Source organism: Amphiura filiformis, chromosome 2, assembly GCF_039555335.1.
Source record: "Amphiura filiformis chromosome 2, Afil_fr2py, whole genome shotgun sequence".
In the NCBI taxonomy this organism is placed as follows: Eukaryota; Metazoa; Echinodermata; class Ophiuroidea; order Amphilepidida; family Amphiuridae; genus Amphiura; species Amphiura filiformis.
In genome coordinates this window covers 76,837,274-76,861,256 of record NC_092629.1, presented here as the reverse complement: position 1 = coordinate 76,861,256, position 23,983 = coordinate 76,837,274, and positions in this window count along the sequence as shown.

Here is a 23,983-nt window from a genome sequence, read left to right as displayed (position 1 = left end):
CCAAAGTAATAATATGCTAAGCCAAGTTATTGTCTGAACAGATGAATACAAGGAAATAATGATTCGTTCACATTTAGTCAGCCTCATCAATTTGTTTTGATTGAGTATTTCCTTTAAGTATTACTTTCGATTATTTATGTTCTCTATTCAGTTGCATCACATCACATGTAACCAAATATGTTACACAAAATCTATCAATCCATAAAATAAATGATTTTCATAACCTTTAGATACAACAATCATAATACCCTGCGATGTTTCTCTTTATTTTGTTTTTATCTCGTCAGTTAGCGGAACATGGAATTTGACACAAAATGTAAACAACGTTTGATAGCGTAGAAGGTCAACAGCATTAATGACACTAAACTGTCAAATACTCGGATTCTATTTTGTTGACAAAGAATTGAGTTTCCTCTCAACGGCTGGACGATGTGACAGTAGCCAAACCAAATAGCTGCCGTTTATTACATAATTGCTTGTTTAACCTTATGTGTTGAATGCCTATGACATCAAGCTATATGATAACTATTACTCCATGTTCATTTTTGTGAGCACAAATGGTCCATCAGACTGGAAAGAATGCAAATTACTAGATACTAACGAAGATATAAAAAGGAGAAAATGTCTAGCGATAGTAACATATACGTAATCATTGAAATAACTTCAACCATTACAAAAAAATGAGAATTTGTACTTCTTATGTGGGGTTCATTTTTCTATACAACAGTGACTTATGAACACTGACAACAAAACTAGGACACAAAGTAAATGTTTTCCAAAGCTTAGAAGAGCAATATCTAATACAAAATTAGACAAAATGACAAATGCTGAACTAGAAAGCTTGTCACATGAATCCGTCGAGTCGCTCAGATATAATTTTGAAAGTATATACAGCCAAATCATTCCAGCCTTAGGGTTGGTTTATAATATTTTTGAGTGTCTAATTTAAAGTACATTGTTTAAACGGTCGCTCCGTGTGAAGACACGCTTGGGTCCTGATGGGAACCAGGCACAAACAAAATGCTCAAGCCAGGCTAAAAAGCCTATAGCATACTGGCCTGTATGGAAAGAGAAACGAGAAACAGATTTGAAGACAAAGAACAAGGAAAATAAGACCACTCCCAACAATCAATTTTACTGTCGGTCAAGAGAAAGGAGTGCTTAATCCAATCTCAACTTTTGGATAACAATCAATTGTTTTGAAAATAATCTATTTGTGGGCTTTATTTCCTACACGTTGATTTAAAGTCTAAAATAAGACTACGTACACTTAGGGTGTCAAATTACCTAATTTTGATGTTTAGGCCATTTAGGGTAGTTTTTTATTAGCGTTACGCCATTTAGGGATGCAACAAATGGCTATAGGTGTTGCGCTATTTAGGGTACGTTTCATAGGTGGTTTGACGCAGGTGGGAAGCACTTGTGGGTGAGAGTGACCCCTCCAGTATACATACATGCCGACCTTTCCTAGATCCTAAAAACTAACCCTTCATGCTTACAAGGCTTTCCTCTATTAATTTTACTTCATCTAGCTTGCTTCAAGGGACAAGGGAAGCAGCTGCAATATATTAATCCTACGACCGTAGTCTTAGAATAAGACCTGGTCACGCGTCTTTCGTTACTATAGTTTGATCAGCTCGTAATCGGCGGGAATTGTTAGGCTTTTACCACTACGCCGAAAAGTAGACCCACGTTAAGAGTGTTATTGTTTGTGAAAGAGTGACCTGTCTGGTCTATATTGTGCGTGTTAAATGAAGCATCGACAAAGTATTGGACAGTTGGACTGTTACAAGACATTTCTCGAAATAAAATATATCGATATTAATCCGCGATGTTATAAGGCCCGCCGATTACGAGCTGATCAAACTATATGTCCTTTATTAAGTTATGCTAACGCAAGGCAAATTAGGCTTGTGAAATTTGACTACTGTTTTCTGGGAGAATAGAAGGCTTTACTTCATATATAGAATTAAACAAAACATTCATCTTTTAACAGATGAGGAATCTTCAGTCTCCAAAAATTATCTTGTGATAAGGCAATATGCGACTTTGACACCCAAATGAAACAGGAACTTTGATCATATTGATTACCTTTCCTAGAGTTATTGACTTCGCCTGCGAGATGGCTGTGCAGCAAGTCCAGGATTGCACTTCACATTTGACAGACAGCTGCTGTATCTCGTCATGCTCTTCTTAGCGTAAAAAGTAATCAATGTAAGGCAACAATGGGCCCAAATTCGAATTTGAAAAGTACATGCACTTGGTATTCTTGGTATACACTTTATTACTGCTTCACTACAGGAAACCTAGAAAGTGATGAGTAGTCTTCTAGTAATTTTCAATGGAAATATGTTATAAATACATTATTGGTTTTCAAAAACCTGAATTTCTCGGGGAGAAGAAAACCAAAAAATGGTATAGATTACGAACATTAAAGTAGATCTGGGCCAACAATTCCTGATAGTGTGCCGAGTTCCTGATGGTCCTTCGTGGATCAGTATTAGACCGCCACGGATTTTGATTGATTCGCTTTTAGATTTTAGTTTATTCCAAGATTTTGATTGATTCGCTTGTAGATTTTAGTTTATTCCAAGCAGTCCTGTTTCAGCCTGCTTCAGAACACACGTGCCAGCAGCCATTGACTATCAAATATTTAACAGTTCGCCCCTGATATGGCTTTTGAAAATCACACATGGACTGTTAGTGGTTGACACAAATCTATATTTAGCTGCTTCGAATCAATCCAAATCAAATCATGATGGAGGGAAAATATTCAGCTATACCAAATAACTCACCATACACACCCCAAACCCACCCCGTCGACTTAAACAATAGACAGGTTTAAATTTCCACATGTGGACGCGGTATTTGAACGTGTGACGTCAACTTGATACCACACCAACCGCTGTAATCTATCGGCATTCTTTAATCACGCGGGTTCACACACCACTCCTCGCACGCCTAACCACTGAAAATCGAAATTCGTGCTTAAGGGTAGACGAGGTATTGTTGTTCGAAGCAGATTTTCATTTTCATTATCTGAATCAATATATTATTGAAAAATAACACTTTGGTGTTTTGCAAAAGTTCATTCTACAAATCATATACTTTGAAAACTTGCTTTATAATTTATTGTTGTTAAATGAGATATGTACGTTTTACGTTTTTCAGCCCTCTTTACAACATAACTCAAGAATTACTGGACCTACAAAAGTATATCTGTGATATTTGAATTCTTCTACACGCTCGCTATGAATTGAGCAATGCATTTTTTGCTAAACCTCACTACCATTTGCAAGATGCTGTGAACTAATTTTTTTTCTGCTGCTTCGACCAACAATACATCGTATACCCTTAATGTTAAGATGTGAAATTGTATCCTCATTCTAAACGGATAGAAAACTTTGCCTCCATTTTCTACAGTACCGTATCCTCAAAACTTTAACCAAAGCACACCATTGACACGTGCTCTTTCTGATCTTTCTCTGTCTCTTTCTCGCGTGTATCTTACGAGCTGCATACTATTATCATATGAAGATCTGAGCGCAAGAAGACCGTAAGTCCACTTGGTCCCTCAACATGTATACACTAACCTTACGTATAGTTTCTTAGGGTTTTATAATGTTTAATAAATGTTCCAGGGTGAAAACATCATGAAAGGTTGTTAAAGATTTGTTTTGGCCCCTGAACATGTATAAAACATTACCAAACTATACGAAACTGGACTTACTGTCTTCTTGCGCTCAGGTCTTCATATGCATAATATAATTTTTTTTTAAAGTCCAAAAGGTGTCCCTCTATGTAGTATGTTAAAATATAAGAGACGGTAAACTTTATAATGTTGATGGGAAAACCTATGGAGTAATAAATGGCGTCGTCAGTTTTAACGCCTCACCAACACCGACACTTCCACCCGCATTATCCTTCACCATTCCACCCCAAAATATGACGCCATTTGAAACCACTTGCTATGCATGACATCCTGTTGAAGACATCAATGCATATTGTAAATCCTTCAGGTATACATCCGACACTTGTTTATAACCAAAATCTGACTTGAGGCATTAATCGAAAACGTTCATCCTTTTTGTTTCTATTTTTAAATATTTATTGATCCGTATCCGTGTATTTTCAATTTAGAGGTTTCTATTTATAGTAATATTAAAGGGTAGCATTGATAACAAGTCATTCCCCTTAGCGCTTGAGCTAAGAATAGCACCTCTACCTACGTCAGCAAAATGTAATCGAAAGCCGAGTAAATAGTTACTCTGGTACCCGCCTGTTTTTTGGTAAGGTTTTCATACAGACATAGAATGATGTGAAGTGAATTGAACAGCTTGATTAAGGTTGGTTTATGAAAATTTAAAGGTGTGTGGTCATTGATTGTTTCGTATTGGGTTTTGTACCTCACATTGGGGCATGTACCAAAATAATCCAATTCCCAAGTTTTGAGGGAAATTGCCGTACCCGTTCTGACATTAGAAGTAAAAACGTGTATCACAACGGCCCATAGAATGGTATACCACAATTCGGGATGAGGCTATCACTTTTAAATTCATAACATCTAAACGGAATATGTTTTAGACCTGCAATTTCACCTGGATTATGAGAACGATATGAGGTTTATTCTGATGCCAAAATCTCTATTTTAACGTTGGGGGTGAGGTTGTCACTCAGGTCATCAATTTCTAGCTCTAAAAAGCTTAGAAATTTCACTCTTTTTAAACATCAAACACACAGATAGACCAATCAAATTAAAAATTCACCCACCACTAATTCTAACAGAATCCATTTTGCATGCGCCCATCTCCCCAAAGCTCACACAAAAACATATCAAAGTCCCCCAAAATCCAAGTAGTGGAACAGTGCCTAATTTCCATAAATCCAAAATGGCCGCCTATGCAGGGGTAAAATATGGTCAAATCTTGCTAAAAAAAACCATACCAATGTATTCCTCTTGTCATAGGGATTCGGAAAAAGTATTGTTTGTCCTATCTCCGATGTTTATTTTTTGAGTTATAGGTGAAAAGGTCAAATGTCAAAATTTGAACTCTACAGGGGGACAAAAAATATTTTTTTTCCCAATTTTGATATAAATGGTCTCATATTGTTCCGCTTGCAAAATTATTTGATAAAAAGAAAAGTTTGCTATATCTGGGATGGTTTGTTACCTTGGTAACATGGCAAAGAAGATCGAAGAGCTGTGTTGACCTTGACCTATTTTGTGATGTTACCTATGTAACAAAACATCCAAAACAATGCAACTTTTTTCATTTTGATTTTTGTTTTTGCCAGCCAAAGGAACAATTTGAGACCAGTTGGATTAAAATTTCAATTGTAAAATTTGACTTTTGACCTTTTTGCCTATAACTCAAGAACTGTATGTCGGAAACTGGTCCAACTATATTTATCCTTATGATGAGAGCAAGACATTGGTATAATTTGAAACAAGATTTGACCAACTTTGAAATTTCACCCCTGCATAAGCGGCCATTTTGGATTTATGCAGATTAGGCACTATTCCACTACTTGGACTTATGGGGACTTTTGATAGTTAATATATTTGGTATAGTTTGGTAGTTTAATATACTTTTCTGAAATGGATGGTGAATCTGTTGCAATTAGTGGTGGGTTAAGCCTTGATTTGATTGACCTAAGAGCATGTTAACCTTACCCTATGTAAAATTCTTGAGAATGCTTGTGGTAATTGTAAAATTATCGTAAAAGTCTTATATTTCTTGAACGAAGCAGTACATTTTTAAAATTCGAAAAGTATACAATAGAGACACAAAAATCTGTAATCGGTTGAAAAATGAACGGATTTTTCAACCAGTCACAGATTTTTCACAGAAAAAATATCTCCAAGTGATATTTCGTTGTGATCATGGCCGAATATAAATATTTGACTGATAAAAACCAGTGATGTCGCCCTTTGTTAAAAGAATACAACAATACAAGAGCTTGCTTCTCGCGCTCAGCCATCAATTTTTAATAATTTGCCATAACATCTGTATATTGTTAATTTCAAAAAATGAAAATTATTGGACATCAGAAGGACATTCCTCTTGTTCATAAAAGCAATTTGATTTGTCTGATGTTCTCTCATGTCTCACAAAAAAAACTACTATCCGATTCGTTAAGGGATCTAAAATGAGCGTTTATTGCGTTTCGACAGTATTTTTTGTGGGACATGAGAGCACCTCGGACCTATCGAATTGCATTCTGAATACGAAGTATGTCTTTCTGATATCAAATAATTTTCATTTTTGAAAATCTAATATAATACAAATTTTATGACAAATTATAAAAATTTGATATTTTTCAAATTTTTGATATATAACAGTCCTCGAAGTAAATTATATAAACCAATGACATATTCTTAAAGTGTATGTAGCAGGGAGGAAAAGCCGACGGTCAATTGAAAATTTTGACCTTTCATATTGAAGATATGGATTTTTTCCCAAAAAGACCTATTTTTTTTTTTTGTTTTTGGGAAAAAAATCAATATCTTCAATACGAAAGGTCAAAATTTTCAATTGTTCGTCGTCTTTTCATCCCACCTACATTCACTTTAAGTATAAATCATCAGATTTATAAAGTTTACTTCAAGTACTGTTAAATATCAAAAATATCAATTTTAATGATTTGCCATAAAATGTGTATTAAATTGCGAATTTCAAAAATCAAAATTATTTGATATCAGAATGACATTCTTCGTATTCAGAATGCAATTTGATATGTCTGATGTGCTCTGATGTCCCAAAATAAATACTGTCCAAACGTTCATACCCCAGCCCTTAACGCTGCTATTTTATTGACAAATGTGACTGGACGCGGTGAATCAGCCGTAAAGTCGGCCCCGGTCAATTTTGTTTTATTTCGTGTATAGAAAATATATACCATAAGCTTTAAAATGGTATATCATTTGACTTCAAACGATATCCAAAAGCGGGGTTATGATTTGTTGAACTCTGTTCCTTCGACAAAATTGTATTTTTTATCGGTTCTACATGTGTCTCTTTTTCTACATTTCTGGTAATAAATATCAACAGTCATAATTGGCGGTCATTTCAAATCATCCCCAAGTCAACGAGGTTCAGAAATATCCTCTCATTGTTCATTGTTAATTATACATACCTAGACAAAATACAATGCTTTGTTATCTACCACTTGAACAGGATTTAGCCAAAGCAAACAAAGACAAGAACTATTCTATAGAAATAGGTAGAAGCTTATTATCCTCTTCAGCAGTAGTATTATTGATTGATTTAAACAGCGTTTGATAAGATACTTGTCGCAACAAATTGATACACCTATGAATACGACCTTCACATACATTTTACACTTTAACTCAGAATACAATTTGCCGAGTTTATGGCTGATTCGCCGCGTCCACTCACAAATGATCCGTATAACACCGAGAATTCTATTTCAATTTACTTTGCTCTTCCGATTCTATTTACCACCGTTTTGCATACTCCTATATTTCACATTTTGATAAATCGGTTTTTATTCTTTCACTCGCAAACAGAAGTCTCATTTAATATACACTGAACCTATACTATGCATGTTTCTATTCATTTTAACTCATATTTCATGTATAATCATTATAAATACTACCATGAAAATGAAAATAATCACAATTTGTTTTAAAAATATCCCTGTTTTATAGCCTTTATACTAAGGGCTTTACACGCGATGAGCGGGGTATAATACTACCCTCAGGGCGTTGAGTTCTTGAAAAACAGGAAATCACACACGTTCCGTGTTTACTTCCTGCGGATTCGGTGTAACGTCGAACTAATAATTCATTGATTACTATTTATAGCAGCATTCGGTGTTTTATATTAAGGGTATTGATCATGCATGTTGTACATGTATTTGTATTTTAAATATATATTATCCGATTTTCATCTGAGGTCGTACATGTATGAAGTAGATGCACTATGTAAGTCATGAGCACTGACTGAACAACCAGTTCTGGTATCAGCATAAGATTCAGAATCGATCAACTACCTAATATCAGCAATAATATTTTCCATAGAAAAAGTTCAGGAAACTTGAAACAGATTGATAAATTGGTGATCAGGAGATATAGGGCATTGATAAACTGTTAATATCAGCAGTAGATGAGGTAATTGATGAACAACCTGAACAGCAGATGTGAGCATTGATGAACTACCTGAGAATGTTAAACTACGTGATACTGCAGAAGTTGTACATTTTGATAAATTACCAGCAGATCGGCAGATGGTATTAATGAAATAACTTTATTGTAGGCGTAAAATAAAGTAAGTTTTATTAAGGGATCTGGAATGAGCGTGTTTGAGCGTTTCGACAGTATTTTTTGTGGGACATGAGAGCACATCAGACATATCGAATTGCATTCTGAATACGCAGAATGTCTTTCTGATATCAAATAATTTTCATTTTTTGAAATTCATTTACTTAGTGTATGATATAAATATAAAGGTTTAGGTATTTTGGGGAAAATGTATATCCTCAATATTAGAAAGGTCAACATTTTCAATTCTTGATATGGGGTAGAAACCAATGCTCCAGCCTATGTTATAAATAAAAGAGTGTGAATATAATGCTCAAATAAATTAAAGTGGACAGGTACTATGGAGAATGACCAAACTTTATAAAAATTGTATAAACATTAAAACCATAAAAATCAAAGAGGGTTTGCCACACAGTTCAAACGGGTTTATGTCCTAGATTTGATGAAAATCATAGAAAGTTTCAAGAATGGGTAAATAATGGTAATTTATTTAAGTATAGTCTAAAATTGACTCTTTCTTAAAGTAGTCGATGTAGCTACATGGATATTTGTGGCCAGTCAGTTCATAAATGAACTGCAGTTTAGCCCCGGAGTTGACCATGCTCAAATAAATTTGACCCTAACCTTATTCTTTAATTTTGTCCCGATGTAATCAAGATTACATTTGGATTACATTTATAAGTCGCCCTATATGGATTCACTATGCATAACATAAATGCAAATTCAACAATATTCTGAATCAATCCGAATCAAATCTTGACAGATAGAAAACTCAACTGCATCAGTAGAGAAGCTTGAAAGAGATAACTTTTGCCCCATAGTAGATAAGTACAATGCAGTGCGTATCATATGACCATATTGTGCTAGTTGACAGTACTTTACCTATTGAACGGCTCTCGATATGATAAAAATACATGGATTCAATTTCAACACATGGCCTACATTTCATTTCCCGTTATGAAATCACAGTACCTAGGGGAGCTCCGAAGTGTTGTCGATTTTAGTATTTGGTCCTGTGTCACAACCTGGGGTACCTTTGTGTTACATAGTAAAAAAATGAAATGGTTCAAACATTTTACCTACACATTTCATTTGAAGTGGTTCATCTTCCTGAGCATTTTGACACCTTTTTTATGGAAATCGGTTAAAAAATGAGAGAGTGCGGGCAAAAACAATCACAAAGTAGGGAGGATGTAACCCCACCTCTTTTTTCCACATTTACAATCATTCTGAGCAAGTATTGGTCTTTTAAATGAACTTTTGTATTTATTTACTTGGTTTAGATGTCTGGGGGTTCATTTAGACATTTTTTACTAGATTCAAATTTTTAATGGGGGTTTTAAATCAAATTTTTGATATGAATCCCTCCCCCTAATCCTCCTCCCCCTAATCCTCAGCCACCCTTGGCACATTTCATGCCAAACGTCATAAGAAAATAATTAAAACATATTTTAAAACAGGATAAAAACATGAGTAATATAGAATAAATTAGCCTCAATTTAAGACCTAATTGAATCTTCTAAGTGATGGAATACTCAAGAGACATTGTTTTGAAATCCAAGCTGTACATCAAAATGTAACAAAGCCACCTTTTTGAGTACCCCAGTATGCGACACAGGATCATTTAGGTTATGTATGATAACAAAAATCTATTGGAAAATAAGTTTGCGTGCTATTATTACTTTCGCTTCTTACAAAGTTCGTGTTTAACCCGGGAACGGTAAACTTACCTTTCTACAGAGATCATTCAGTTTGTATTTCCTTTTATATTCTGTTTACTAAAATCGCCGTCCAATTTTGGTATTCTTGTCATCCTCAGTCGTGAAGTCACTAAACCTTGCTGATTTGCTTGATGAAGAGACATTATGCAGGTTAACTTTTGGCTATAAATTGTCACCACTGTAGCGACGCATCGTTAAGAAATAAAATCTTGCATGGATCAAAAAGTCAAACTAGATTTTCCTTTACTTTTTTGGCTAGCATGTTAAATCTTTAAAAAGAACTTCAACTGACCTGATGCATCTTATTATAGTGTAAGATGTTTTTAAAGATGTCGCGAGCTAGTCTATCATCCCCCACGTCTAAAAATTGAAGGTATATTTCCGGATTGATTTCGCTTGAAATTATCATTGCAATTGGACTCTCCTACATTTCAAAGTAAACAGACGGTACCTGCTTAGTATATTACTAGTAGATACAGCATTTAACCTTGGGTACAGACGAGTTCAAATAATCTGCCATTAAAAGCACAATGAAATATATGATTTTCTTGTAGATACCGTTTTTTGTTTGTTTGTTTGTTTTTGTTTTTGTTTTTTTTTTTTGTTTTTGTTTTTGTTTTTGTTTTTTGGTTTTTGTGTTGCAGTTGCATCGTATCACATGTAACCAAATATGTTACACAAAATCTATCAATCCATAAAATAAATGATTTTCATAACCTTTAGATACAACAATCATAATACCCTGCGATGTTTCGCTTTATTTTGTTTTTATCTCGTCAGCTTAGCTGAACACGGAATTTGACACAAAATGTAAACAACATCTGATAGCACTTCAGGTCAACAGCATTAATGACACTAAACTGTCAAATACTCGGATTCTATTTTGTTGACAAAGAATTGAGTTTCCTCTCAACGGCTGGACAATGTGACAGAACCTAAACCAAATAGCTGCCGTTTATTACATGATCGTTCTTTTAACCTTTTGTGTTGAATGTCTATGTCATCAAGCTAACCATTGATCCATGTTCATTGTTGTGAGCAAAGATGGTCCATCAGACTGGAAAGAATGTAAATAATTTACTTAGAAATATTATTAGATGCTAACAAAGATATCAAAAGGAAAACATATCTAGCGATAGTAACATAAACGTAATCAACTCAAATAATTTCTCTAAAGCAAAATAGTAATCATACAACATTTCAGTTCTATACAATAGTGAATTATGGACACTGACAACAGAACTAGAACACAAAATAGATGTTTTCCAAACCAACTCTATTCATCACAAATTTAGACAAAATGACAAATGCTGACCTAGAAAGCTTTTGACATGAATCCGTCCAGTCTCACATATATAATTTTGAAAGTATATACAGCCAAATCATTCCACCCTTAGGGTTGGTTTATAATTTTTTAGTGTATAATTTAAAGTACATTGTTTAAATGGTCGCTCCGTGTGGAGATACGCTTTGGTCCTGATGGGACCAGGCTCAAACAAAATGCTCAAGCCAGGCTAAAAAGCCGGCCTGTATGGAAGTGCTTAATCTAATCTCAACTGCCACTGAGGCTTTTGAATAACAATCAATTGTTTTTAAAATAATCGATTTGTTGGCTTTATTTCCTACACGCTGATTTAAAGTCTAAAATAAGACTACCGACACTTATGGTGTCGAATTACCTAATTTCCATGTTTACGCCATTTAGGGTGGTTTTTATTAGCGTTACGCCAATTAGGGGTGTAAAAAATGGCTGTTGCGCTATTTAGGGTACATTTCATAGGTGGTTTGACGCAGGTGGGAATCACTTGTGGGTGAGAGTGACCCATCCAGTATACATACATGCCGACCTTTCCTAGATCCTAAAAACTGTCCCTTCAAGCTTGACAGTAGATAAAGTAGAATGAACTGCAATGCTTACAAGGCTTTCCTCTATTAATTTTACTTCATCTAGTTTGCTTCAGGAGACAATTGAAGCAGCTGCAATATTGTAATTCTACGACCGTAGTCTTAGAATTCGACGGGAATTGTTAGGCTTTTACCACTACGCCGAAAAGTAGACCCACGTTAAGAGTGTTATTGTTTGTGAAAGAGTGCCCTGTCTGGTTTATTGTGCGTGTTAAATGAAGCATCGACCGCCGATTACGAGCTGATCAAACTATATATATGTCCTTTATTAACTTATGCTAACGCAAGGCAAAATAGGCTACTAACACAGTTTGTGAAATTTGACTACTGTTTTCTGGGATAATAGAAGGCTTTACTTCATATATAGAATTAAACAAAACATTCATCTTTTAACAGATGAGGAATCTTCAGTCTCCAAAAATTATCTTGTGATAAGGCAATATGCGACTTTGACACCGAAATGAAACAGGCACTTTGATCATATTGATTACCTTTGCTAGAGATATTGACGTCGCCTGCGAGATGGCTGTGTAGAAAGTCCAGGATTGCACTTCACATTTGAAAGACAGCTGCTGTATCTCGTCATGCTCTTCTTAGCGTAAAAAGTAATCAATGTAAGGCAACAATGGGCCCAAATTCGAATTTGAAAAGTACAGGCACTTGGTATACATGGTATACACTTTATTACTGCTTCATTACAGGAAACCTAGAAAGTGATGAGTAGTCTTCTAGTAATTTTCAATGGAAATATGTTATAAATACATTATTGGTTTTCAAAAACCTGAATTTCTCGGGGAGAAGAAAACCAAAAAATGGTATAGATTACGAACATTAAAGTAGATCTGGGCCAACAATTCCTGATAGTGTGCCGAGTTCCTGATGGTCCTTCGTGGATCAGTATTAGAACGCCACGGATTTTGATAGATTCGCTTTTAGATTTTAGTTTATTCCAAGATTTTGATTGATTCGCTTGTAGATTTTAGTTTATTCCAAGCAGTCCTGTTTCAGCCTGCTTCAGAACAGACGTGCCAGCAGCCATTGACTATCAAATATTTAAAAGTTCGCCCCGATATGGCTTTTGAAAATCACACATGGACTGTTAGTGGTTGACACAAATCTATATTTAGCTGCTTCGAATCAATCCAAATCAAATCATGATGGATGGAAAATATTCAGCTATACCAAATAACTCACCATACACACCCCAAACCCACCCCGTCGACTTAAACAATAGACAGGTTTAAATTTCCACATGTGGACGCGGTATTTGAACGTGTGACGTCAACTTGATACCACACCAACCGCTGTAATCTATCGCCATTCTTTAATCTTGTTTATAACCAAAATCTGACATGAGGCATTAATCGAAAACGTTCATCCTTTTTGTTTCTATTTTTAAATATTTATTGATCCGTATCCGTGTATTTTCAATTTAGTGGATTCTATTTATAGTAATATTAAAGGGTAGCATTGATAATGGTAGCTTGAGCTAAGAATAGCACCTCTACCTACGTCAGCAAAATGTAATCGAAAGCCGAGTAAATAGTTACCCTGGTACCCGCCTGCTTTTTGGTAAGGTTTTCATACAGACATAGAATGATTTGAAGTGAATTGAACACCTTGATTAAGGCTGGTTTATGAAAATTTAAAAGTAGATGGTCATTGATTGTTTCTTATTGGGTTTTGTACCTCACATTGGGGCCTGTACCAAAATATTTTCCCAAGTTTTGAGGGAAATTGCCGTACCCGTTCTGACATTAGAAGTAAAAACGCGTGTCACAACGGTATAGTATAGTTTATTTTATTCACACACAAATCGTGGCCCTTAGGCCAAATTACGAGTGTTTTACAATATTAAAAAAACAATTACACATTAAAAAATACAGTATCAATAATAACGAGGAAAAATATTGAAATATTGCACTTATTCAAGACATCATTCAAAAACATTATAAATACACACCATTGAAAGGCTAAAATTGGCTCAATATTAGCAGATTTAAAAAGTCAGAACATGTAAAACATGTCAGGGCACTTAGTTATTCAATAAATTGATAAATTATTGAATAGCGCTGTTTTTGTTACAATCGGTTCTTGCATAAAGTTGAGAGATTTGATTTGCATTGCGAAGGACCCTGCCATGACTCTCCAGTCTGATAGGAGGGACAAGATCTTTTGTTTGAATAGAAGCAGAAAGCCCTTCTGCTAACTTACGACAATGGTCCTCCCTCCTATCAGCTAGAGAGTCTAGCTGGCACAGATTAAGAGCGTTATCATAACCATCATACAATTTGCCCAGAACTATTTTGCAAGCTTCTTTTGCAGCTGCTCCAAAGTATGATCTTGATTTGTGGTGAGTGAAGAATGCCAAACTACATCCGCGTATTCAAGTAATGGTCGAACATATCCTTTGTAAATTGAACATAATTCCTCGGTTTTAAAACCAAACATTTTAAAGATCCTAAGCATAAAAAACCGACGATTGGTTTTGGACACAATTTCAGCAATGTGTCTATCCCATTTTAGGTTGTTCTGCATCCAAATACCCAAATTGTTTTGCCTGAGAAACAAAGTTGTGAGGAATGCATTGATTTTGATAACATTATTGGGTGGATTCCTCTTAAAGCAGACCTGTAGGGCTTGACATTTCAAAGGATTAAGTTTCGGATTATTATTGGCAGACCATTCACTGAATTCATCCAAAACATCTTGAATTTGGCTGGATTTGGGATGAATACAGTTCTCAACAATAATGTTGAATCATCAACATATTTCCAACATTTTGTTTTGGGCACACTACTTGATACAGCCATCATTGATTATAATCTGGAAGCCTATTGGGCCTAGTTTTGTACCTTGTGGGAGACCTCCATTTACAGTTTTGTAATCAGAAAGAACATGTTTATAACGAACACACTGTTGCTGACAAAGTCAGATAACCATGGCACAATGTACTCACGGACTCACATATGGATAAATTTCTCCATAAGCAGAGTATGGTAGATCAAGTCAAATGCTTTTGAGAAATCCATGAGCACCACTCAAGAAAGTGAAGCATGCTAATTAAATAATGTGAGGTTGATAGACTTTTTACATTACCAAAGTGTTGGTGGTCAATTTTATGACTTACATCTTATAAGTGGTATAAGTGGTATACCACAATTCAGAATGAGGCCACCACTTTCACATTCATAACATCTAAACGTAATATGTTTTAGATCTGAAATTTCACCTGGATTATGAGAAAGATATGAGCTTTATTCTGATGCCAAAATCTCTATTTTGATAGGAAGTGGTGGGGATGAGGTTGTCAATCAGGTCACCAATTTTTGGCTGTAAAAAACTTTCAAATTTCACTCTTTTTAAACATCAAACACACGGATAGGCCAATGAAATTGACAATTCACCCACCACTAATTCGAACAGAATCCATTTTGCATGCGTCCATCTCCACCAAAACTCACACAAAAACATATCAAAGTCCCACAAAAATCCAAGTAATGGAAAAGTGTCTAATTTCCATGAATCCAAAATGGCCACCTATGCATGGGTGAAATTTCAAATATGGTCAAATCTTGCTAAAAAATCATACCAACGTATTCCTCTTTTTGAGTTATAGGGGAAAGGGTCAAATGTCAACATTTGAACTCTACAGGGACAACATTTCTTTTTCCAATTTGGATATAAATGGTCTCATATTGTTCCGATTGCAAAAAAATAAAAAGAATAGTTTGCAATATCTCGGGTGGTTTGTTACCTTGATAACATGGCAAAAAAGATCGAATTCCATTGAGCTGTGTTGACCTTGACCTATTTTGTGATGTTACCTGTGTAACAAATCACCCAAAACAATGCAACTTTTCTCATTTTAATTTACTTATGCCAAAGGAACATTTTGAGACCAGTTGGATTAAAATTGGAGCATATTTCCATTGTAAGCGACTGTGGACCCCACAATTGGACCTTATTTGACCTTTTTGCCTGTAACTCCAGAACTGTATATCGGAGACTGGTCAAACTATATTTTTTCTGAATCCTTATGATTAGAGCAAGACATTGGTATGGTTTAAAACAAGACTTGGCCAACTTTGAAATTTCACCCTCTGCATAAGCGGCCATTTTGGGTTTTTTCGCAGATTAGGCACTATTCCACTACTTGGACTTTTGGTTTCTCCGCTTGCAGAAACATTAAAAACCAGTGACGTCGCCTTTTGTTAAAATAATACAACAATACAAGAGCTTGCTTCTCGCGCTCAGCCATTCCCTTGAAGATAAATATCAAAAATATAAAAATATCAGTTTTTAATAATTTTCCATCACATTTGTATATTGTTAATTTCAAAAAATGAAAATTATTGGACATCAGAAGGACATTCCTCGTATTCAGAAAAGCAATTCGATATGTCTGATGTTCTCTCATGTCTCACAAAAAACTACTATCCGATTCGTTAACGCTGCTAATTTATTTGCAAATGATCCGTATTAACACCCAGAATACTATTTCAATTTACTTTGCTCTTCCGATTCTATTTACCACCGTTTTGCATACTCCTATATTTCTCATTTTGATAAATCGGTTTTTATTCTTTCACTCACACAGGAGTCTCGTTTAATATACACTGAACCTATACTATGCATGTTTCTATTCATTTCAACTCATTTTTCATGTATAATAATTATAAATACTACCATGAAAATGAAATAATCACAATTTGTTTAAAAAATCTCTGTTTTTAGCCTTACTAAGGGCTTAAGCTACACGCGGTGAGCGGGGTATAATACTACCCTCAAGGCGTCGAGTTCTTGAAAAACAGGAAATCACACACGTCCCGTGTTTACTTCCTGCGGATTCGGTGTAACGTCGAACTAATAATTCATTGATTACTATTTATAGCAGCATTCAGTGTTTTATATTAAGGGTATTGATCATGCATGTTGTACATGTATTTGTATTTTAAATATATATTATCCGATTTTCATCTGAGGTCGTACATGTATGAAGTAGATGCAGTATGTAAGTCATGAGCACTGACTGAACAACCAGTCCTGGTATCAGCATAAGATTCAGGATCGATCAACTACCTAACATCAGCAATAATATTTTCCATAGAAAAAGTTCGGGATTTAATCAGGAAACTTGAAGCAGGTTGATAAATTGGTGATCAGGAGATATAGGGCATTGATAAACTGCTAATATCAGCACTAGATGAGGTAATTGATGAACAACCTGAACAGCAGATGTGAGCATTAATGAACTACCTGAGAATGTTAAACTACGTGATACTGCAGAAGTTGTACATTTTGATAAACTACCAGCAGATCGGCAGATGGTATTAATGTAATAACTTTATTGTAGGCGTAACATAAAGTAAGTTTTATTAAAGGGCAGGTCTATAGCGAAAACAAGTTTATCTCTATTCGAATTTTTTTGTGCGTATTTCTCCTGAAAAAGGAGAAATTGTGTGGTTAAAGTTCAGCCTCGTACGCGTTCTTCCCCCGTTTGAAGCGTACGTGTTCTCCCCCCGTTTGACTGATGACGTAGGTAAATGAAGCGGGCACTTTATCGTGCTCTCATGATACAATCACAATCACTTTGACACTTTTGACATTAGCAACAATGAGTTGTACTATGCACACTATTGTTCTCTTTCGGGAACAAAGTCCACACGGTAATTGTTAATATGCGTTTGCTTTGTAATATTTCATTCAACTGAAACTATAGTATTGCAAGGGAAATCAGATACACGAGTTTGTGGACTAAACACGGTTTATAGACGAATCCAATTTCACGCATTCCTACACCTCAATGGCAGCCATTAGCTGGGTCGCCGTCGGCTCTATCTCACCTAAAATGTGAAATGATGCGGCCTTGGAGGGTATTTTAAACTGCATTCTATCACCCGTGTTACACAAAAGAATCTAACATCGAATTTTAAGCGGGTTTAATCCACCCAATTGGGCACTCACAGCACCAGTTTGGTGCATGCGGGGACCTAATAATGGCCGACCAAATCCTGACCATGACTCGGCTCGTTGGATTCGTCTATATGCTAGTCTCAGATGAAATTCTAAGCTCAAATTATGTATTTATTTTTTAGGCCTAATATTTCTTGAATTGTAATATCACAATTGTCTAATATATATAAAAAAAGAAGCGGCTGATTTTATCCATATGTTTAAAAACCATGAAATTTGTAATACTTAATTTGGATTTTTTCTGTGAACAACAACAACAGTATACGTTATGTCCATTGAGAGCGTTTATAGTCCCTTTTCTCACAGCGGGCACATCTCATTTCATGACGTCACCGTTTTTCTAGGCCAAATCTGTCTCGTTCGAAGGAACTCATCGCTGAAGTTGTTTTTTGCGGAATATCAATTTTAAACGTCTTATTTTCTCAAAAAAGGAGTCATTTTCATTGTCCTCATAATATTAGCTTGCCAACGATATAATGTTGTTTTTGCTATAGACCTGCCATTTAATGCCAACACAGCTATAGAACAACAGTTACGCAAAGTAAAGTAAGTTTTATGAATACGAACACCTTGATCAAGAATTACAAAAAGGATACTAACATGCATCAATTTGTTCGCATAGGAATCGAATAATGGCGATAATCATCGATAGTTTCAAGAATGGGTAAATAATGGTAATTTATTTAAGTATAGTCTTAAATTGACTCTTTCTTAAAGTAGTCGATGTAGCTACACGGATATTTGTGGCCAGTCAGTTCATAAATGAACCATGCTCAAATAAATTTGACCATAAACTTGTTCTTTAATTTTGTTCAGATGCATTTGAATCTACATTAATCAAGATTACATTTGGATTGCATTTATAAATCGCACTATATGGACTCACTATGCATAACATAAATGCAAATTCAACAATGTTCTGAATCAATCCGAATCAAATCGTGACAGATAGAAAGCTCAATTGCATCAGTAGAGAAGCTTGTAAGAGATAACTTTTGCCCCATAGTAGATAAGTACAATACAGTGTGTATCATATGACCATATTGTGCTAGTTGACAGTACTTTACCAGGTGCATATCCTATTGAAAGGCTCTCGATATGATAAAAAATACATGGATTCAATTTCAACACATGGCCTACATTTCATTTCCCGTTATGAAATCACAGTCCCTAGGGGAGTTCCGAAGTGTTGTCGATTTCAGTATTTAGGTTATGTATGATAACAAAAATATATTGGAAAATAAGTTTGCGTGCTATTATTACTTTCGCTCCTTACAAAGTTCGTGTTTAACCCGGGAACGGTAAGCTTACCTTTTACAGAGATAATTTTAACAGTTTGTATTTCCTTTTATATTCTGTTATCGCCGTCCTATTTTGGTATTTTTGTCATCCTCAGTCGTGAAGTCACTAAACCTTGCTGATTTGCTTCTAGAATGAAGAGACATTATGCAGGTTAACTTTTGGCTATAAATTGTCACCACTGTAGCGACGCATAGTTAAGAAATACAATCTTGCATGGATCAAAAAGTCAAACTAGATTTTCCTTTACTTTTTTTTGCTAGCATGTTAAATCTTTAAAAAGAACTTCAACTGACCTGATGCATCTTATTATAGTGTAAGATGTTTTAAAAGATGTCGCGAGCTAGTCTATCATCGCCCACGACTGGAAATTGAAGGTAGATTTCCGGATTGATTTCGCTTGAAATTATCATTGCAACTATACATTTCAAAGTAAACTTAGGTACCTGCTTAGTATATTACTAGTAGATACAGCGTTTAACCTTGGGTACAGACGAGTTCAAATAATCTGCCATTAAAATCACAATGAAATATATGATTTTCTTGTAGATACCGTTTTTTGTTTGTTTGTTTGTTTTTGTTTTTTGTTTTTTGGTTTTTGGTTTTTGGTTTTTGGTTTTGTTTTGTGTTTTGTGTTTTGTGTTTTTGTTTTTTGTTTTTCCTGTCTCGGTTTTTTTTAATATCGGGAGCAGACTACTTCAAATATACCTACCTCCCACCAAAGTAATAATATGCTGAGCCAAGTTATTGTCTGAACAGATGAATGCAAAGAAATAATGATCCGTTCATATTAGTCAGCCTCATCAATTTGTTTTGATTGAGTATATCCTTTAAGTATTACTTTCGATTATTTATGTTCTCTATTCAGTTGCATTGCATCACATGTAACCAAATATGTTACACAAAATCTATCAATCCATAAAATAAATGATTTTCATAACCTTTAGATACAACAATCATAATACCCTGCGATGTTTCGCTTTATTTTGTTTTGTATCTCGTCAGCTTAGCTGAACACGGAATTTGACACAAAATGTAAACAACATCTGATAGCACTTCAGGTCAACAGCATTAATGACACTAAACTGTCAAATACTCGGATTCTATTTTGTTGACAAAGAATTGAGTTTCCTCTCAACGGCTGGACGATGTGACAGTAGCAAAACCAAATAGCTGCCGTTTATTACTTAATTGTTCTTTTAACCTTCTGTGTTGAATGTCTATGTCATGAAGCTAACCATTGCTCCGTGTTCATTGTTGCGACAAAGATGGTCTATCAGACTGGAAAGAATGTAAATACTTACGAACATTACTAGATGTTATCGAAGATATAAAAGGGAGAAAATGTCTAGCGATAGTAACATATACGTAATCAACTCAAACAATTTCTCTAAAGCAAAAGAGAGTAACCATTACAACAAAAGTGAGAATTGTTAATGCTTAATATGTGGGGTTTATTTTTCTATACAACGGTGAATTATGGACACTGACAACAAAACTTGAACACAAAATAGATGTTTTCCAAAGAACTCTATTAAGAAGAACAATATCCATCACACAATTAGACAAAATGACAAATGCTGGTCTATATACAATCTATATATTTTTGAGTGTCTGACTTTAAAGAACATTGGGATAGCAATCACCAATTGCTTTTAAAATAATCTATTTGTGGGCTTTATTTCCGACACACTGATTTAAAGTCTGAAATAAGACTATAGACACTTTGGTAAATTGGTATCAAGTTACCAAATTTCCCTGTTTGCGCCATTTGGGGTAGGTTTTTTATTACCGTTAGGCCATTTGAGGTGGCTATAGGCCACAACAGGCCAAAAATGGCTATAGGCGATTTTGGGTGAGAGTGACCTCAAAAAAGGAGAATTCCTAAAAACTGTCCCTTCAAGCATAGACAGTAGAGCTTCAAGCTTGACAGTAGCTAAAGTAGAATGAACTACAATGATAACAAGGCTTTCCTCTATTAATGTTACAATATCTAGTTAGCTTCAAGGGACAAGGGAAGCAGCTGCAATATATATATTAATCCTACGACCGTAGTCTTAGAATAAGACCTTGTCACGCGTCGTCCATTACTATGGCTGTGCAGCAAGTCCAGGATTGCACTTTCAATTTGAACATTTGAACGACAGCTACTGTGTCTCATCTTGTTTTGGTACTATTGTAGTCAATAATTGTTGCAGAAAGAAATTAAGCGCCCGGGCCCAGTGCCCAAAAGGCCAGGGGCCACAGCAGGTACTGTGTCCCTCGGGTTATATAAAGGTCATGAAAACGTTTTAAAACGTTTCGTATGAATACACAAGGCAACAATATTTTTAAAATGTTATTGTAAAATATGTTTTGCAAACATTTTTTACCAAATATTTTGTCAACACTTAATAACATTATGTTAGAATATTTGCAGTAGGTTATCATCAAATGTTTTTGAATGTTATCAAAACGTTTTATACCCTTTATATGTCCTTTATATAACCCGACATTTAAACGTCTTCTGATAAGCTTTTGCGAATGAAGTCGAAAACATTTTGTGTTTGCTGGGTGGATGCTCAAGATGAGGATCTGGCATACTCTTGAATAATAATCTTGAGCAGTATATAACATGCATAATGTTTGAGTATAACATGAGATAGGGCACATACAAATGTCAAGACGCTTAAACTTCACTCGAGTATTATAAGCAGGTGACCCTCGTAGCAGACGGCAACTATAATCAGCTACAAATAAGACACAGGCGGGATTATAGTATGCGTCTTGTATCAGTGAAAACCTTTCGTGGGTTGCATACGACCAAGAAATGTCTTTTGCTACTTTCCCGAAGTATTGGTACATACCAAGAATCTGTCCTTTCAGTTTGTGAAGACACATGAAGACATTTTAAATCCAAATTTAGGAATTTATATGTTACTGGATGCTCACGATGTGGATTTGGTATACAATAATTGCTTCGACCAACAATATCTCGCGTACCCTTAAGTATGTCAGCGGCTATATCCACATGTAGACACTTTAAATCCTATTTAACGAATTTATATGTTACTGGATGCTCAAGATGTGGATCTGGCATACCTTTAAAAAGAATAATCTTGAGCAGTATATAAAATGCATAATGTTTGAGTATAACATGAGATAGGGCACATACAAATGTCAAGACGCTTAAACTTCACTCGAGTATTATAAGCAGGTGACCCTCGTAGCAGACGGCAACTATAATCAGCTACAAATAAGACCCAGACAGGATTTAGTGTGCGTCTTGTATCAGTGAAAACCTTTCGTGGGTTGGATACCACTAAGTCTATGTCTTTTGCTACTTTCTCAAAGTATTGGTACATTGGTCTTAAAACTGGGGTTATGGACCTTGTTTATGTTTGTTTGTTTATGTTTTATTTCTTCCTTTGCCTGGGTTACTCATTCAGTGGATGTTTTAAGGTATCCTCTGTTCTTCCATGAGGCCCAGGGGCCTTAGGCCTATAACTGCTAAATTGTTGGTGTAAAGTATATAAAGGTATACATATCTAGAATGGCAAAAGACTTGCAGTCAAGTTAGCTCAATCGTTAAGGCGTTCGACTATGGTGCGAAAGGTTGCGGATTCGAACCCTGGTGGTGCCTAGTACGGTCTCGTGGAAAAATGAGTTAGCTTGAAATTCCCCTGGACAAGGAAGTTATTGCTAATTTGTCTCGTTGCAATGCAATCCGTACGAAACTCGTGGAGCTGATCCTGGTTGCGAAGGTTTATAAAACTAGGGTGTGCGCTCTTGAAGCAGCAAAGTCCTTGAATTATTGTTGTTTAATGGTTTATGGAATGATGTGAGGCCGTAGTGGTCAGCGACAACCTGTAAAGTGTGGTGAGGCTTGTGGATCAACGTCAAGGCGTTTTGCCTGTGCGTAGCGCACTACAAATCAGTGCGCTTTTCTTTTTCTTTTTGATGAATACATAAATTTGGAGAAAATCCCCCCCCCCCTACGGGATTTTTTTTACCCAAATCGGTAAACGTAACAAACAAATTCTTGAGTAACAATGTTTGTTTTTTAATTAATTTTTAAAAATTACATCTAAATTTTGACCAACTTTGAAAAATTGTCACCAAAATTGTCATCAAAACGGGATTTTCTTTTACCCAAATTTTTTCGGTAAACGTAACAAAAAAAATCTTGAGTAACATGTTTTTGGTTTTTTTTATTCATTTTAAAAAATCACATCTAGGACTCGTTCTATTTTGATGAACCAACTTCGAGAAATTGTCACCAAAATGGTTTTAAATGAGCCGAAAACATGCAATTAAACGCTGAGAATGCCAATATAATCCTCATTTATGGCAACATGTCGCAAGGGCGGGTCGTTGTTCTTTAAATATTCACAGCATGCATAATAATTTAAGTGACATTTTATAATCATTTTACAATACACCTGCATATCCCGGTGCAAAGTAATAATCTTAAATGTACTATAAAATGTTTTATGTGTTTTCACCCGAAAAAAATCTACAAGATACGCCTACTATCAGCGACCCGAGAACTCTGGTTCACAATGGGTTATGTGGTGGCAATTTTGGAACATATTGCAGAGAGGAGTCTAGTCGGGGCTCCCTACGAAATTTTATTAAATCTGCTAACGTCTCAGGCAGCGGAGTGTCTCGGAAATCAACTCGCCCCCAAATCCAGTAAAGTGTTGAGCCCGATTTTTTTCCATGTAGTGTTTTCGTGATGCCTATTACTAAAACAATCTGATTAACGATTGTGTTTGAGACCGTTGGACGGGTCATCCACCTTTCACACACGACATAT